Source organism: Gossypium hirsutum, chromosome A02, assembly GCF_007990345.1.
Source record: "Gossypium hirsutum isolate 1008001.06 chromosome A02, Gossypium_hirsutum_v2.1, whole genome shotgun sequence".
NCBI classification, from domain to species: Eukaryota; Viridiplantae; Streptophyta; class Magnoliopsida; order Malvales; family Malvaceae; genus Gossypium; species Gossypium hirsutum.
In genome coordinates, this window is record NC_053425.1 from 62,624,478 (window position 1) to 62,641,091 (window position 16,614).

General features: G+C 35.9%; 1 non-coding gene across 1 annotated transcript; it reads right to left on the minus strand.

Annotated features, from left to right (window-relative positions):
* Positions 1-13,559: 13,559 nt before the first annotated feature.
* LOC121217548 (small nucleolar RNA R71) lies at positions 13,560-13,666 on the minus strand. Its single transcript, XR_005913656.1, has one exon. It is a non-coding gene; the product is annotated as a small nucleolar RNA R71 (small nucleolar RNA).
* Positions 13,667-16,614: the final 2,948 nt, after the last annotated feature.

The window sequence follows — 16,614 nt, forward strand, 5'->3', positions numbered from 1 at the left end:
GCTGAAATCTTACTCGGATCAACTCGAATACCTAATGCTAAAACAACATGTCCCAGAAAACTAACTTCATGTAATCAGAACTCACATTTACTAAACTTCACATACAACTATTTTTCTCGTAAATTTTGTAACACAAGTCTCAAATGCTCGGCATGTTTGTTTTCATTACTAGAGTAGATTAATATATCATTAATGAACACAACCACAAACCGATCCAAATACTGTCTGAAGATCTGATTCATTAAATCCATAAAAATAGCAGGTGCATTAGTAAGTCCAAAAGGCATAACCAGAAACTCATAATGTCCGTACCTCATTCGGAAGGCAATTTTCGGCACATCGGAATCTTTAACTCACAACTGATAGTAGTCGGATCTTAAATCTATCTTCAAAAACACTGTATCCCCTTTCAACTGATCAAACAAATCATCAATCCGTGGCAACGGGTATTTATTCTTTATGGTCACCTTATTGAGCTGTCTATAATCGATGCACATTCTCATAATTCCATCTTTCTTTTTCACAAATAGAACTGGCGCACTCTAGGGAGAGAAACTCGGTCATGTAAAACATCTATCAGTTAACTCTTGCAACTATGCTTTCAACTCTTTTAATTCAGTAGGTGTGATCTGGTACGGAGCTATTGAAATCAGAGTCGTCCCCGGTACTAACTCAATACCAAACTCTACCCCTTAGATAGGTGGCAAACCCGGTAATTCTTTAGGAAACACGTCCGAATACTCACACACAACTGGTATGGATTCAATCTTATTTTCAGTCACTTTACTATCAAGCACATAAAAAAAGTAAGCTTCACAACCTTTTCTTACATACTTCTGAGCTAACACTGAAGATATTACTACTGGTAAACCACTTAGATCATTAGATTCAATCTGAATAATCTTGTTGTTCTGACATCTCAAATCAATGGTCTTTCTTTTACAATTAAAAATGGCATCGTGCAAAGTCAGCCAATCCATACCCAAAATTATATCGAACTCATCAAAAGGTAACAAATCAGCCTGAAAGCATGAATCTCGAATCATCAACGGGCAATTTTTACATACTTTATCAACTAGAACACACCGGCCCAGAGGGTTCGATACTCGAATCACAAACTCAGTAGACTCAACAGGCAAAGTCTTAATGGATACTAATGTTTCACACACATAAGAATGAGTCGAATCAGGATCAATCAATGCAATAACACCAGTATCATAAAGAGTGAAAGTACCGGTAATAACATCTAGGGAAGAAGCGTCCTCGCGAGCGCGTATAACATATGCTCTGGCAGGTGCATGAGCCTCAGATCGAACTACTCTATCTTTTGTCCCTCTTTGATTGCCACCTATATTACACGAATGCCTGGGTGGTCTGCCTCGCACTGACATATTACTCGGTCTTGCATTCTGAACAGTGTTTTGCTCGGCTAACATCAGGCAATCTCGGATAAAATGATCCATCGATCCACGTTTAAAACAAGACCTGTCATGCAATCTGCAATCTCTAGAATGACATTTGCCATAATGCTTGCACTCGACTCTGTTCTATCGAACATTGCCAACACTAGCTATCGAAGTGGCTCATGAACTCACAGGGGGTCGGTCTCGATCTCGTCTAGAAAAGTTCGTAGTATCCTTAGATCAACTAGAATCATATTTGAACTTCTTCGATGCTGAGTGAAAAGTCTTACCCGATGATCTTTTACGGGATCTCTGGCTTCAAAATCAGCTTTTCTTTTTTGTTTTTCGAGCTCTTTGGCTTTGCAAGCTCACTCAACAAGTACCACGAACTCTTTGATTTCAAGTATACCAACCAGCAATTTAATATCTTCATTCAAACAATCTTCGAATCTTTTACACATGATAGCTTTAGTTGAAACACACTCACAACCATATCGAGTGAGTCTCACAAATTTTCGCTCATATTCTGTCACAGTCATACGACCCTGCTTTAGCTCTAGAAATTCTTTGCGTTTCTGATAAATAAATCTCTGGCTGATGTATTCCTTACGGAACTCAGTCTGAAAGAAGTCCTAGGCCACCCGTTCTTTCAGAACCACTGATACTAGTGTATTCCACCAGTAATATGCGGTGTCTCGTAGCAGGGATATGGTACACTTTAAGCACTCATCTGGGGTACAAGATACCTCATCAAATATACGGATAGTATTATCAAGCCAAAATTCAGCTCGCTCATTATCATCAACATCATCATCATCATCATCATCATCAGTAGCTCTGAATTCTTCAGCCCTATGTTTTTTGATTTTATCAACAGAAGCTTGTTAAATCTTATCGGATTAATCGTCGGAGGTACCACAGGTATCGGAGATGGATTATTCGGGGGTGGAGTTTGTTGTATAGCCGGGTTAGTTCGAATATATCGAGTAAACCAATCATTCATCATTTCATAGAAGGCTTGTTTAGGCTCCCCTCATGGCTATTCGAGATCGGTCAAGATTCAACTGGCGCTGTCCCATGCGCGGGAGCAAGTGCTACACTCTCGACATCATCAGCTACAGCTCTGTCGGGATCCATTTACTATACGAAAACATATTTTCAAATGTCAAAAGTCATCACACTATCGTAGTATATATAATGACATGTATAGCTAGACTCACACGCACTATGTTAGTCCTAGAATCGACTAAACCGTAGCTCTGATACCAATAAAATGTAACACCCCTAACCTGTATCCATCGCCACATTAGGGTTACGAGGCATGACCAAAAAAAATACAACTCAGAACAAACTTTCACTTCACTATTAATCATCTAAATAAAATTTTAAATCAAACTAACATACTTCAATTCTATAATTCATATAATTTCAAAATTTTACATTTAGTCAATACAACCAAGGAATCAGGAAACTCGAATGTTAAATTCATAACCAAATATATGTCATTTCACATACCAAATATATATATACTGAACATTTAAGGCATTAGAGTAATTTTAATATAAAATAACTTATTATTTTACAAGTTATTCGCACATACTTTAAAACATGCAAACATACATCCTTTCATTGCATATAAATAACATGTACCATATGTCTGTTTCATCTAACTACAAAAATATTTCATAACATGTATATATATATAACATCCACACAACATGTTTATCATACTTTTATATTTATATCACCTAACAAGCAATATATTAAAATTAAATATTCCTTTCTACTCGTCAAAAATTTATGCACATATAATTATATCAATTTGAATCATACTCAAATTATTTTATTAAATCATATCATACATATTTAACATAAACTTATTACCTATTTACTCATATCATTTCACATGACTATATCATCATCAATATACCAAATACACCATATACATATAACAGTGCATGCGTGAAGCTTCCAAAATAGACTTAAACCATAACCATAATTACACAACCATTAGCAAATATGACAAACACCTCACACACATATATATGTACCAAAACCGAAATATGCTTAAACTTAAACTTTATACTTACCCTTTTCGCATGGCTTAATATATACACAACTTCAAAATCAAACATATTAACTAGCCTATACATGCCATAGTTTAAAATTGTAACTTATAAAATACCGAAGACGGTTGATAGTGTGATAGACTTTGCTGATGATCCCCGAGTTTGTAACTTGAATCCAAAATCTATAAAACAGAATGAGCATGAAAACACAAAGTAAACTATAATAGCTTAGTAAGTCATAATCAAATAAACATTCCAATGATATAATCAACTCATTTTAAGTTAATTCAAATTTCATTATCATTGTCAAGCTTAACCTCAAACCTACAAATGAGATAAATAATACATTTTCATACACAAAATCTACCTTGGCTGAATGCTCACTTAATCAATTTGGCCTAATATTATTTAACCTTCAAAGCCAAAATGTCTTAATATAATCAAACATACATACACTCATATACACAAGCTCAAAAATTGTATTATAACATCATGTACACGAACTATCCATATGGTCGAATATACATGGTCTTATATACACATATTCAAAGGCCAAATCCATAATATTCATATCATTTGATCATAAAACCGAATACACATATCAAATTCACATATAATCTTCATTTGTATCACACATAATTAGTAACAAATATCAAGTTACTTATTTATCTTATCTCAAGTAAACAACAAATTTAGTCCGTTTAACGTATTCAATTAGCACATCAGCATAAATACTTTTTAGGATAGACTTATAATAGTTCACCGGTGTAAAGCTTGCTAGGCCTAAGCCTGTATCTCACACCGGCACCAGGCTTGCTAGACTCAAAGTCTGATTTTTATAAACCAGCAATAATCCTGCTAGGCGTTAAGCCTGATTTAATTCACAAGCACAAGGCTTGCTAGGCTTAAAGCCCGAATATCACTATTATAATAAGCTGTCTCATAAACAATTCATATATCAAAAATTCCAGATATTACATATAATTTATATGGACTTTCAAATGTTATAACTCAGTCAAATTAAACTCGAATATGTTATTTCTATGCTTAATCACATTTTGGCTAATTCTACCATATAACTATGAATTCCAAACCAGTATATTAAATTAAGTTACATTCAAAATTAACGATGTTTAATTGCTTAAAGACTTACCTCGGTATCGACGAGCGATGTAAATCCACTATTCGACTATTTTTGCTTTTCCCCGATCCAACTCCGATTTCTTTTGTTCTTGATCTATACAATTTCAAATTAATATCATTCAAACACATTTCATTCAATTTAATCCAACAACACATAAATGGGAAAATTACCATTTTACCCCTGATATTTCATATTTTTTCAAATTAGTCCTAATTACATAAAACACAAAATAAGCAAAATTTGCTCATACTATACTTAGGCCAAATACTCTTCATACCCAAACAAGTCCTCACATTTTGTTTATTTTTCATTTTAATCTTTAATTTATTATTTTTGCAATTTAGCCCTAATTACTCAAACTCATCAAAAATTCCAATACAAAACATATTAATCCAAAACATATCTTTCATAATTTATCATCAAACATCACAAAACACAAATATTCATCAATGACATAACTCAACATATGCATCAAAATCAGAAATTCTAGCATGGGTCAGATAGTATTCGAAGCAACAATATCAAAAACGTAAAAATTATCAAAAACTGAGCTAAACTCATACCTTAATCAAGCTTGAATACAACCGAAACCTAGCTTCTTTTTACTTTTCTTTCTATTTTCATATTCGGTAAAAGAGAAAAGTATAAACCATGGGTTTTTAATTATGTTATATTATAACTTATATTATCATATTATTTAATTACATTTTTAACTTTTAATATATAATATGGATTCTTTATAATGGTTGTCTACAACTGTCCAACACCAATATTATGGTCTATTTGCAACATAAAACCTCAATATTAAAAGAACAACAACAATTTGGGCCTTTTACAATTAACCATCCAATTTTCATTTTACGCGATTAAGTCCTTTTATTTAATCTGACACTCAAACGATAAAATTAAATCACAAAAAATTCATAGATATTAATTCACACATAATAAACATTGAAAGTAATTTTTAAATATTTTTTTGACTCAGATTCGTGGTCCTGAAACTACCGTTCTGATTAGGGTCTAAATCGGGCTATCATACCAAGTCAGTAGCCTCTCTAATTTTCACAAGGCCTAGCACATGGGCGTGTCTTTTGGCCGTGTGGACAAGTCAGTATGTATGCTCTGTTTCACCATGACTTAGACACATGGATGTGTCTAATGCCGTGTGAGGCACATGGCCTGTTCACACGGGCACGTGACACTTAAAAAGTTAAAATTTTTCTAATAAACTTCCATATGTTAACGATTTGGTCCCAAATGCATGATTTAAGCTTTATATGCTCGATTTAAGTTCATATTGAATAAAAACGATTTATATTTATTGAAATGAGATGATATTTGATTTATGATTGATATGAATTGAGTTACCAGTCCTGTAATGCCTCTTAACAATTCCGACGACGGTTACAGGTTAGGGGTGTTACATTTTATTGGTATCAGAGCTATGGTTTAGTCGGTTCTAGGACTACCATAGCGTACATGAGTCTATCTATACATGCCATATTTATAAACTGCAATAGTGTGATGAATCCTGACATTGAAAATGTGTTTTTATATAGCAAATGGATCTCGAACGAGTCGTAGCGGATGATGTCAAAAGTAATGCACCTGCACCCGCACAAGGGACGGCACCATTTGATTCTAGACCGGCTACAAGTAGTCGTGATAGTGAGGGTAGACAAGCTTTCTATCAAATGATGAACGATTGGTTTAGCGAATATATTAGAACCAATCTAGCTGTACAACAACCTCCATCCCTGGTCAATCCTCCGCAAGCTCTTGTTATGCCACCAGTGAATCCAGTTCAGTTAAGTAAGCCTCCGATAGATAAGTTTAGAAAGTACGGGGCCGAAGAGTTTCGAGCTACAACAAATGATGATGCTGAAAGGGCCGAGTTCTGGTTAGAGAACACAATACGAATATTTGATGAAGTGTCATTAAATCCCGATGAATGCATAAAATGTGTCGTTTCACTTTTGAGAGATACGGCGTACCATTGGTGGAAGACTTTAGTATCTGTGGTTCCGAGTGAGCGAGTTACCTGGTATTTCTTCCAAGTTGAATTCTGGAAGAAATACAACAGTCAGAGATTTATCGACCAGAAATGTAAAGAGTTTTGGAGCTTAAACAAGGTTGTATATCTGTTACAAAATATGAGCAAGAATTTGTAAGATTGATTCAGTATGCTCGTGAATGTGTATCTATTGAGGCAATAATATGCATAATATTTGAGGATGGTTTGAACGAATATATCCGTTTGTTAGTCAAGATTCTTGAGATTAAAGAATTTGTTGTGCTTGTTGAACGAGCATGTAAAGCTGAAGATCTTGGGAAAGAGATAAGAAAAGTTGATTCTGAAGTTAGAGAAATGCGAAAGAGATCATCGGGCAAATCATTTCAATCTGCATCAAAAAATTTTTGAGATGATAATAGTCGTTCAAATGCTAATGTAGGACAATTGAATAGAGATCGTGCTAGATCGTATTCGAATTTCGAAGCTCCAGCTACGTCTATTGCAAGTGTTGGTAATGCAAAGAATGAAAAGCCTGAGTGTAATCTATGTGCAAGGCGACATTTTGGAGAATGCTAGGGAAAAAGTAATAATTGAGCTTGTGACAGTTGAGGTTCACGAGATCACTTAATAAAAGATTGCCTAAATTTACTTGAAAAAGATAATGTTTAGAATCTGAGGCCAAATGGCAACGCTTCTCGTGGTAGACCTCCCAGAAATGCGGGAAATGTGAGTGGCAGTCAGAGAGGAAGAAAAGATACAACTATTAGATCTGAGGCTCGTGAACCTGCCAGAGCCTATGCTATCTGAGCTCGTGAGGAAGCTTTGTCGCCAGGTGTGATTACGGGTACATTCACTCTTTATGATACTTCTGTGATTGCTTTGATAGATCCTGGATCAACACATTCGTATATATGCATGAACTTAGTGGACAATAAGCTTTGCCTGTAGAGTCTACTGAATTTGTAATTACAATTCGAACCCCCTAGGCAGATGTGTTTGGGTTGATAAGGTCTACAATAATTGCCCGTTAATGTTTTGAAACACTTATTTTTCGGCTGATCTAATGTTGTTACCTTTTGATGAGTTTGATATAATTCTGGGTATGGATTGGTTAACTCTGCATGATGTTGTTGTGAACTACAAACGGAAAACTATTGATATGAGATGCAAGAATGATGAAATAGTCAGAATTGAATCTAGTGATTTGAATGGATTGCCTGCTTTGATATCTTTGATGAAAGCTTTGAGTATTGTGAGAAAGGGTTGTGAAGCCTACTTTGCTTATGTGATTGATTCGAAAGTGTCAGAAAAGAAAGTTGAATTAGTACCTATTGTATGTGAGTTCCCTGATGTGTTTCCTAAACAACTTCCTAGATCACCTATAATCCGAGAAGTTGAATTTGGTATTGAGTTAGTACTGGGAACTACTCCGATTTCGATAGCTCCATATAGAATGGCTCTGACTAAATTAAAAGAATTAAAGTCTCAGTTGCAATAGTTAACTGATAAAGGATTTGATAGACCAAGTTTCTCACCTTGGGGTGCTCCGGTTCTATTTATGAAAAAGAAAGACGGTACGATGAGAATGTGTATAGATTATCGTCACTTGAACAAAGTGACTATCAAGAATAAGTATCCTTTACCTCGAATTGATGATTTTTTTGATTAGTTGAAAGGAGCTGCTATGTTTTTGAAGATAGATTTAAGATCAAGCTATTATCAGTTGCGAGTGAAAGACTCAAACATTCTGAAAACATCATTCCGAACGACGTATTATAGAAGGTGAAAGGAGCGTCATATGTAATTGTATGTGAAGTCTAGTAAATGTGAATTCTGGTTACGAGAGGTTGGTCTTCTATGTCATATAGTATCAACGTCTGGTATCCGTGTTGATTCGAGCAAAATTTTATCTATTTTGGAGTGGAAACCTCCCAGGAATGTCTTTGAAGTTCACAGTTTTCTGGGACTTACCGGTTATTATAGAAGGTTTGTAAAAGGCTTTTCTGTAATAATAGTTTTCAATCGAGTATTAAATTGGCACCATACGAGGCTTTATATGGTCGTAAATGCCGTACACCTTTATATTGGACTGAGCTCTGTGAAAATAAGATACACGTGGTTGATTTGATAAAAGAAACTGCAGAGAAAGTGAAAGTGATCAGAGATAGTTTGAAAACAGCTTTCGATCGTTAGAAATCTTATGCAGACTTGAGTTTGAGGTTGGCGACAAAGTGTTTTTGAAAGTATCTCCATGGAAGAAAGTGCTTCAGTTTGGTAAGAAAGACAAATTGAGTCCGAGGTTCATCGGGCCGTATGAGATTACAGAGTGTATTGGGCCAGTAGCATATAGATTGTTGTTGCCACCAGAGTTAGGAAAGATTCATGATGTGTTTCACATATTGATGCTTCGACGATACAGATCTGATCCTTCGCATGTGATTCCTCCGTCTGATATTGAAATTCAGTCTGATACGACTTATCTGTATCTTACCTCACGAGGTTAAAGAACTACAAAATAAGATAATTCTGTTAGTGAAAGTGATGTGGCATCGGAATAGTATTAAAAAGGCCACGTGGGAGTCTGAAGATGCTATGAGACAGCAATATCCAAATTTGTTCAACGGTAAGATTTTAGGGGATGAAAATCCCTAATGGAGGAGAATTGTAATAGTCCGGTTTAGACCGTAGTCAGAATAGTGGTTTTGGGACCACAAATCCGAGTTAGAATAATATTTAAATATTCTTTTTCATGCTTATGTTATGTGAATTAGCATCTGTGAAAGTTTCATAAGAAAATTTGATCAATTGTGTGCTTAATTTGATAAAAGGGCTTAATCGTGTAAAGGTAAAAGTTGCTTGCTATTTGTTAAAAGTGTCGAATTGACATGGATTTTTAAGTTTAAGGTCCTTATTAAGTTATTAGACCATTGAAAGCATGAGTGGTCATTTATGACCTTGATATTCATGTTTTAATAACTTTATAACAAAGGGTAAATTGGAAATTTAATAATAATAAAACAAAGGCATGAAAATGGATCATTTTATGTTCATTCTTGGCCGAAAATACAAGAAAAGAAAAGAGAAAGTTTGCTTAGGGTTTGGCACTTGTAATCTTTGATTAAGGTATGTGTTTTGATCGATTTTTGATAATTTCTACGTTTTCGTAATCGTTGCTTCGAATATTATCAATCCCATGTCTCAATTTCTAATTTTGTTGATGATTTTGAAATGTGCCATTGATGAAATTATGAACTTTGTGATGTTAGTTGTTGGAAAATAAAAGATATATGTTGGGTTAATATATATTGTCTTTGAATTTTTGATGATTTTGAGTAAAATGTACTAAATTGTGAAATTTGTAAATTGAAGGACTAAAATGTGAAATAAATGAAATGTGTGGATTAGTATGACTATTAGGAGAATTCGCCCAAGCATGAGTATATGCAGATTGTGTGTATTTTGTGATTTTTTGAATTAGGGACTAAAGTGTCAAAATGTAAAAATGTGAGGGCTAAATTATAAAATGCCCTAAATGAATGTTTATGGATTGATTTGATTTATTTGGTGAATAAAAGGGTAAATTTTGATTATACATAGATTAAGAAAAGAGGAATTCGAATTTAGACCGAGGGAAGTTGAAGGTTATAGAGTAGACAATCCGAGTTGGAAATTCTAAATACAAGGTAAGTTCTTACGTGATACATGATGTTACAAGTATATTTTTGTTGCTTTGATTATACATAAATTGTGTACATAATTGATTATGGTTTGAATACAATGATAAATCAACTGCATTTGGCACTAAATGTGCGATTCAAAATAGCTTCAGCTATAAATATCACTATGTGTGCCAAAATGGTATAGCTTCAGATGTATGAGGCACTAAGTCTACGGTATCGAGATAGTTTTGGTTAATTGAGATGGCACTATGTGTGCAGAAATCGTTCTAGCTTCGACTAAACCTTAAAGCACTAAGTGTGCGGATGCTTAAAGCATGAATAATCTTCAGAAAGTCTTAAAATATCTGGACAAGAGGTGAGAATGAAAATGAATAAATATGGGAAGGTTCAAGTATGTACGACACCTATGTAGTAGATGATATTATGTATATGAAGTTCCTGGATTGGTATAAACATATGAATTGTGTTGGCATAGAATTGATAGATGAATTGAAAACTAATAAATGTTTATGTGTTGATGTTTTATATTTTATAAGCTATAGATGATATTTAGTACGAGCTTACCAAGCTTTTGAAAGCTTACTTTGTGTGTGTTTACATTGTTTTATAGATATCGAAGCTGTTGTGAGCTTGGAGATCGTTGAGAATCGTCACCACACCATCGAATCTCATTTTGGTACCTTTTGAAATTGTATATAGTAAAGTATGGCATGTATAGGCTAGAAGTACTTTGGATAGGTTTTGTAATGCTTATATTTGGCTAGGTGATATGGCTTGATATGGTTGTGTTTATGTATTGATTTTAGTGTATGAAATGTGATGCAGGATGATCTATCTGATGTGTTCATGAATGGCTAAGAGAAATGGTAAGTTTGGCAAGTTTTGGTATGAGATTTGGCATGAATGATGTATGGTTTGGTATGGAAATTGGTCGAAGTTGTTGTGTATATATGCTCGGTTTGGTGCTTGTAGGTTTGACCCAATTGGGGTGGCAAGCTGGCTATTCAAATGGTCTATTTTTGTCCACACGAGTAGAGACACGGGTCTATGTCTCAGTCGTGTGTGACACACGGTCATGTTACAGGGCCGTGTGTCTCCTAGGGTACCCGACGAATTAAAGTCAGTATACCCTCCAATTTTGACACGGTTGATAAATCGTAAATTGTACATATTTTTACCCCATGTTTAATGCATTTTATGGATGATTTCTCATTAGAATTGGTGAATTTGATGCTCCTAATGCTTTAATTTCATGTTTTATACTTAGGAGAGAATAGGAAAGCTAAAGGAACGAGAAACAGGCCTAAAACGGAGAAAATGAGCCAAAATACGAAATCAACACGGCCTGGACCTCCTCACACAGGTAGACCGCATGGCCGTGTCAATTTGGCAGGCTCGAACACGGCCTGAAGTAATCAAACATGGGCGTGTGCCACGAGCGTGTCCCTGCCAAGCCCAAGTTGAGCCCAATTCGGAAAAGGCCAATTTTGAGGGCTTTTAGGCATTCCAAAGCCTATAAATACACCCTAAAGGAAGAAGAAGAAGGAGACGGAGAATAGGGGGTAATGAATTACTCCAAGAAAGCCGATTGATCCATCTCAGAAGCTGGATTCACCATCAAGACTGAAGATCTCTCCTCAATTTCCCTTCAGGAGTTTTGGGTTTTCTTTATGTTTTGTATTCTTTATTCTTCTGAAATATTTTCTTATTTAGTTATGAACTAAAACCCCTAAATACCTAAGGGGAATGAAACCTAATACGAATCTTGTTATTATTTTCTAAATCGTATAATAAATATTTAACTTGTTCTTAATTATGTGTTTTTAATTCTTGTTTTAATATCCCAGGATACTGATTCAAGACATGCTCTTATTTAGATGAGGAATAGACCCTGTCTAAGAGTACATTTGTCATAATTAAGCGGAGTTGATTGCGCGCCTAGACATAGGGTGACAAGATTTTGCTGGATTAGGATGAAACCTAATAAGGGGATCCATAGATCAAGTTAATGCAACCCTAGAGTGTTAATTGGAGAAAAGTCTCAGTTATTCAATCTAGGGATTATACGTTATTAGTCTTGAATAGGGATGATAACATAACTTAGGGATCTCTATGGAACAAGTTGAATGAATAAATCATCCGATTGGGAGCCAGAATAACAAGTAAAGTCTAGGTGGATTTTTCCTTAGGTGTTGTCTTAAGTCAATCAATTTTTCCCAAAAGCAATTCCCCAATTATTTTCTCTGTGTGTTCTTAGTTTAGATAATTAGTTAATTAAAACAAAACCTCTTTATTCTTAGGCTAGATAATAATAAGATAGTCATTACTAATACTTTTAGTTCCTTTGGGTTCGACAAGCTGGTCTTGCTAAAACTATACTATTATTCGATAGGTACACTTGCCTATATTACGATAATAGTTAGTTCAAGAACGACTAATTATAAATATGTAAACCCTATCATGAAACCACACGATCAAGTTTTTGGCGCCATTGCCGGGGAACTGAAATATTAGGAACGCTCAATTTTTATTACTTTAGCCATTTAGTTTTCTTGCAATTTAATTTTATATTATTATTACTTTTTTTTTCCGTCTCTTGGCAGGTTTTTATAGTTTATGACTAGAAGAAGGTCGTCAGGGCCACTACTTTTTGACGAAGAAATTGATCGCATAGTTCATAGAAACCAAAGAGAAATAAGTCGAAGCTTAAGATACACAAAGAACGAGTAAGAAGACGATACTCAACCCCCAACAAAAGAGAACGAGCAAGAATACGATACTCAACCCCCAATCAAAGAGATGGCTGAAAACCAAGGCAATCAGCTATCTCCTGCAATTGCGGTTAATCAAAATCCTGCTCCACGCACTATGTATGATTATGCTAAACCTTCTTTAACAGGAACTGAATCTGGCATAGTTAGACCTACTGTAGCTGCAAATACTTTTGAATTAAAACCTAACCCTATTCAGATGATACAGCAATTTGTTCAGTTTGATGGTTTACAGGATGAAGATCCCAACGCTCACTTAGCAAACTTTTTGGAATTTTGCGATACATTTAAAATAAATGGCATTTCTGATGATTCCATTCGTCTTCTGATGATGCCATTCGTCTTCGATTATTCCCTTTTTCATTAAGGAACAAAGCTAAACAGTGGTTGAACTCGTTACCATGAGGGTCAATTACTACTTGGGAACAAATGACCGAAAAATTCTTACTAAAATATTTTTCGCCGGCTAAAACGGCTAAATTACATAATGACATATCTTCTTTTGTGCAGATGGATTTAAAAACCCCTCTACGTTGCATGGGAGAGATACAAGGACTTACTAAGAAGGTGCCCTCACCATGGGTTACCGCTTTGGCTCCAAGTTCAAACATTCCACAATGGTCTGAATCCTTCGACTCGGCAAATGGTTGACGTAGCTGCTGGCAGAACCATCAAAAATAAAACACCTGAACATGCCTATGAGTTTATTGAGGAGATGTCATTGAATAAATATCAGTGGAAAGTCATGAGGACAAAGCCAACGAAAATAGCTAGTGTTTATAACATCGATTCAGTTACCATGCTTTCAAATCAGGTAGAACTCTTGACTAAAAAGATTGATGGTTCCCTTAGTTCTTCACAAGTTCACCCAGTAATGCAGTGCGAAGCAAGTAGCGATGGAACAAACCATTCGAAATACCAACCTTATGGCCATAACATGGATAACGAGCAACTAAACTACATGGGTAATAATCATCGACCTCAAAACAATCCATATAGTAACACTTATAATACAGGTTGGAGGAACCGTCCTAATTTTTTGTGGGGAGGCAAAGGAAATCAAAGACCACAACATCCTCCGGGTTTTCAGCAACCACCCTACCAATAGGAAAAGAAGCCAAACCTTGAAAAGATGCTCTTAAAGTTTATATCAGTGTCAGAAACCCGTTTTCAGAACACCGAGACAGCACTTAAAAATCAACAAGCGTCGATCCAAGGGCTTGAAACTCAGATAGGCCAGCTTTCCAAACTAATCTCCGAACGACCACGAGGTAGTTTGCCAAGTAATATCGGACCTAGCCCAAGGGAACAACTCAACACAATTAATATTCAAGATGACGAAGGAGTCGTTGAGCCTGAACCAGAATCGAGGCAAGAAACTGTGGTAAGTAAAAGTCAAGGTAAGGTAGAACAAAATACAAACAAATCAGTAAATGTTGAATATAAACCTCGTATGCCATACCCCAACGCGACAAGGAAAGACCGCTCAGATGAACAATTTGATAAATTCCTTAAACTCTTAAAAAAATTACATATTAACTTACCGTTTATTAAAGCTCTATCGCAGATGCCAAACGCAATGAAATTTTTAAAGGAGCTTTTAGTAAATAAGCGAAAGTTGGACGAAGTGTCGCATGTGGAGCTGAATGCAGTTTTCTCGGCCATTCTCCAGAATAAACTACCCAACAAACTAAAAGACCCAGGGAGCTTTACTATTCCTTGCTTAATTGGCAGTTTAGATGTTAATCACGCATTAGCTGATCTAGGGGCTAGTATCAACGTCATGCCTTACAAAATGTTTAAGCAACTAGGTCTTGGGAAACCCAAACAGACTAGGATGAGCATTCAATTAGCAGATAAAACTATAAGATTTCCTAGGGGTATTATTGAAGATGTACTAGTCAAAATCGATAAATTTATATTTCCCGTTGACTTCATTGTTTTAGAGATAGAGGAGGATAGCAATACTATTTTAATCCTAGGAAGGCCCTTTTTAGCAACTGGTAAAACAGTTATTAATGTTGGCACTGAACTCGCGTTTCGCGTAGGAGACGAAACACTCACCCTTCTAGCTCACAATTCTGACAACACATCAGAAATTGAAGGTGATCGTCTAAACCATTCTATTAAAACTGACCACATGATACAACCCACTTTGCAGGAGATAAGTCTAACGGAAGTACATGAGCCACTCTCGAACAATAGTAGAGGTTCTATTCATGAAGAATGAAGGTTGCAAGTAGACGAGCTAGATGAATGGCGAAGAAATAAATCGAGAACACACGATAAACTGAAACTATGCCAAAATGAGCCCGATATCTCTCAAAATCAACTTAAGGTTGGTGATAAGGTCTTATTAGATGCCGCAGATCCCCACATTGTCACTACCACACCGAATAAGGAAATCCCTCTTACGGTACTCAGTATTTTTCCATTCGGTACGGTAGAGGTGAGTCATCCCAAGTTCGGCACTTTTAAGGTAAACAACACCCGATTAAAACCTTATTTTGATGAGATTGATAGCAGGAATGAGGAGTATAAACTCCTCGAACCACCATGATCATTCAACGGAGAGGTAAGTCAAGCTTAGACTATAAATAAGTGCTTCTCGGGAGGCAACCCGAGCACTAACTGTATTAACTTCTTCCAAATTTAGTCTTCAATATCTAACTTACTAACAGAGCTCTTTATGTAACACCCCGAATTTGGGCCTAGAAGTATTGGGCCTTGAGTGCGGGTCCATAAGGAGGTTGTATATAGGTATTTAATTGTGCAATGAAATAACACAATTAAATGTCTGCTTTGGTGGTTAATGGCCCTGAGAAGTGTTAGAGAAATCTTTGGTTCTAACTTGGGCTTTAGCAAAAATTTTGGCATTAAGCGAAAAAAAAACCTGGATGCTTGGATGAGGGTTTTAAAATTATTGTGTTAAATAAATGACACAAGGAAGCTTGTAGTCTAGTGGTTGTGGCGTCATTAAGGTTGTATGGGAGCCTGGGTTCAAGCCTTGGCTATTGCAATTTATTTTGGTTTTTTTTAAGGGAACCTGGACTTTGGCCTTTAGACCTTATAATTAATTGGGGATAAAATATGACACAAAAAGCCTTGTGGCTTAGTGGCAAGTAATGTGTGGAGCATCTGAGGGGACGCATGGGTTCTAATCCCATGGCAAGCAAGGAGCATTTATTTTGCTAACAGGGGGTGGCAAGAGTTGATGTTGAATTTAAACTCTGATGTTGGAGGGATCCCACATCGGGAAGCTAACATAAGAGTGGTTGCGAAGATGGCTTTAAATAGAGGGAACCATGAGGAGGGTAAAGGTACCTTTTCTTGGCTGATCCCTTTCGCTATATGGCGTGCTCGTTTGGGTTGGACGTCTGCTAAGAGTGCTCGGAGCGTGGATTAACTCCAGTCTCCTATCAGGTGTGTATTTTCTCGCTGCTCTAGCTGTAGGATGGCTACTTCGGGCCGCGATGAGCCGAAAGGGGTCATATGGGCCTAATGGACCTATGGGCCCAATTGGATAAGTTGTT